Consider the following 3,029-nt stretch of genomic DNA (forward strand, 5'->3'; position numbering starts at 1 on the left):
TGCTCTTATTGCCCACATGGGTTTGAGCTCCCGAGTCAACAAGCAATGGTGTGTGATCTGAGATACCTCGTGAAAGCGCCTGGACTATCATGAGGGGGAACTTTTGTTCCCACTTGACGCTAGCTAGGACACGGTCCAGCTTCTCAAACGTCGGGTTTGGTAACGAGTTAGCCCAGGTGAATTTCCTACCCGGCAGCTCTATCTCTCTAAGATCCAAGCTCTCGATTATGGTATTGAACATAAACGACCATCTGCCATCAAAATTCTCATTATTCTTTTCCTCCCTTCTTTGAATAATGTTGAAATCACCCCCACTAAGATAGGGAGCTGCCTGTTACCACAAATACGGACAAGATTGGCCAAAAAATCTGGTTTGAGTTCTGGCTGCGTGGCACCATATACCGCCACTAATGCCCAATCAAACCCATCTGCCTTTGTTTTTACTCGAAACTTTACCGCAAAATCTCCCATGACCACACTTCGAACTTCCAAAGAGTCACACTTGACCCCAAGTAATACCCCGTCGGATCTTCCTCGCGGAGGTAGGCAATGCCAGTCAAAGTCGACACCCCCCGGCAAAGTGTTAAGGAATTGGGGGGTGAAATTGTCCCTTCTAGTTTTGGACAGAGCAATAAAATCCAACTGATGCTCAAGAGACGCATCCGCTAGAAACCTTCTTTTAGCCAAGTCTTTAAGACCTCTGCTATTCCAAAAAATTCCTCTCATATTTCATCATGAAATTTTTTAGAGGTACGGATCCTAGCACTTCTACGCATGGTCGACACTGGGTAAACCTTCCGTTTCCATGTCCGCTTAGGCTTAATATGATCGTCTCGCCAGTCACCACAACCGGGCTCAGAAGATATAAACTCCGGACCATCAGCTTGATTCGAGGCCTCCGGGGAACCGAAACCCTCATCCTCCTCTGTCTCAGGAAGTGAAGGGCCAAGATCCGCACACAAACTATCAACAGACCTGACACCTAACGCATCTATGTCCAAATCATTCATGGGTTTAACAGTTGCTATGTTAGGAATCATTTCCAAAGCCCTCTCCGCTTCTAGATCAAGAATGTCATTAACTGATTTAGTGATTTCACTATCATTACTACCAAGTGAAACCCCTAGTTGATTTGCATTGTGAACAATCTCATCATTGGAAAAATGTAAAATCGAATTTGACTTATTAACAGACATACCCGTAGTGACCTCAACGTCACGCAGCTTGGCCGCCTGCGTAGTGCACCTCAGCTGCATGTCATCAATGTCCGGCTGCTCCTAGAGCCGACTGCTGATCTGCCTCCCCTCAGAGACAGGATCCGGGATCCTTCCAAAGGTGATGACCTCCTTGCGCGAGACTCCGCTTGGGGAGAGGCCTCCTGCCCGACCCCGAACAGAGTTGAACCGGCCTGGGGCATCCAAAAGATCACGAGGAGGCGATGAAGCAACCCGCGGCATCACCACGGGAGTCCCACCAAGGACGGGCGCAGCAGACGGGCCCAAGACGGGCGAAGCCAGCCAAGCGGGGCAGTCCGGTGAGCGGGGCTCCTGGTTGGCCACTCCACCCGACCCACCCACCATGACAGGCAACGTCCTGGACGGAGCCACATGTGGCGTCAGCAGACACCCAAACCGGGGAGAAGGGAGGAGTGCGGATGCCTCCTGCTCACACTCCCCCCGGGTGACGGCCGGTCCCCTAGGAGATACCAAAGTCGCCGAGTCCGCCCTCGGCGCTGGTGAAGGCAGTGATGCAGAGCGCCGGGCCACTTGCCCGCCACCTCCTGTTGATTCATCAGCAACGACCTCTACCTCCATACCAAGCGAGCAAGATGAAGGAGTAGAGGAGGCCTCCTACCCCTCGGCTCCTCCCAGCCCAGCAAGCTCAGGCAAAGTAGGACGCTCCAACTGGTCCGCCCGATCAACGCGATCGCCCCAAAGTCGAGGAGGCGCAAAGAAAGCCCCCAAGGATCCAAGCTGCAACATGCTTGTCAGAACAGTACCTGTTGACCTCTCAGTAGTAGGCTCACCAGCGTTGGACAAAATCGAAGGCCCCTTAGCCTTATCATCATGATCCTTAGCACTATCATCCTGGTTCCCTGAAGCACCTCCTCCCTCGGTAGTGTCCATGGGATTATCGTCCTCAAAGTCCTGGAAAAGATTGGGGTCCTCATACTCGACATCCAGCTTATACAAAATGCCTTCATGAGTCCAGGGCACCACATCCGGCAAGAACTCAATGTTAGCAACATTGACAAGCAAACACGCCACCCCGTGAGTGCGCGTGAATGGCATATCCACCTGTTCCGTCTTACCAATCAGAGATCCCAGGCTCCAAGTGACCAAGAAACTATCAAGGGGAGCAGATGGCGCCCCCGAGAAATGCACCCAAATCTGAGTCAACGGCGTGCCCTGAGGCTCCTTCTTTTTCCACTCATCAAACTGCAGCACATAACTGGTCCCAGTGACCCTGCTCATACCAAAGTTGAGGATTCTCAGCTGATCCTATTTAGATGGGAACTCCACTTTGTATGTCTGATCTGTCAGCTTCAGCAAAGACCACTGAAAATTACCCGGTGCCAGCTCCCGTAACTGCTGAATAATTTGAGCCTCAGTCAAAGGTCCATGAACCACCTTCACCACACCAGGGAAGGAGGTTTCAATCACGGGTGTCAAAGGTTCCACATTGGGAGACTTGAAAAACAGCAGCTCTGAGCAACAGACCCCATAGATATTAACAGTAGGCTTAGGTCCCAATAACAGAGGACACTTGGAAGCTGTATGCTTTGGTTTCCGTTACAGGTCGCATAACTCTGCAGTGCATTCAGCCATAAAGTGACCCGGTTCACCGCAACAAAAATAGGTCAACTTCTTCTTCTTAGCTGCCCACTTGGACAGCTTGTCACCCTCGGATTTCTCCGTTCCTTTGTCAGAAACAGAGTCACCAGTCTGCATGGGCTCCGGCAACGTGACAGCACCCAAGGCCTGAACCGTCTCCACCGCCACCTGCGGTAGAACCGGTTCAACAGCAGT

Source organism: Triticum aestivum, chromosome 3B (genome assembly GCF_018294505.1).
Source record: "Triticum aestivum cultivar Chinese Spring chromosome 3B, IWGSC CS RefSeq v2.1, whole genome shotgun sequence".
NCBI lineage: Eukaryota > Viridiplantae > Streptophyta > Magnoliopsida > Poales > Poaceae > Triticum > Triticum aestivum.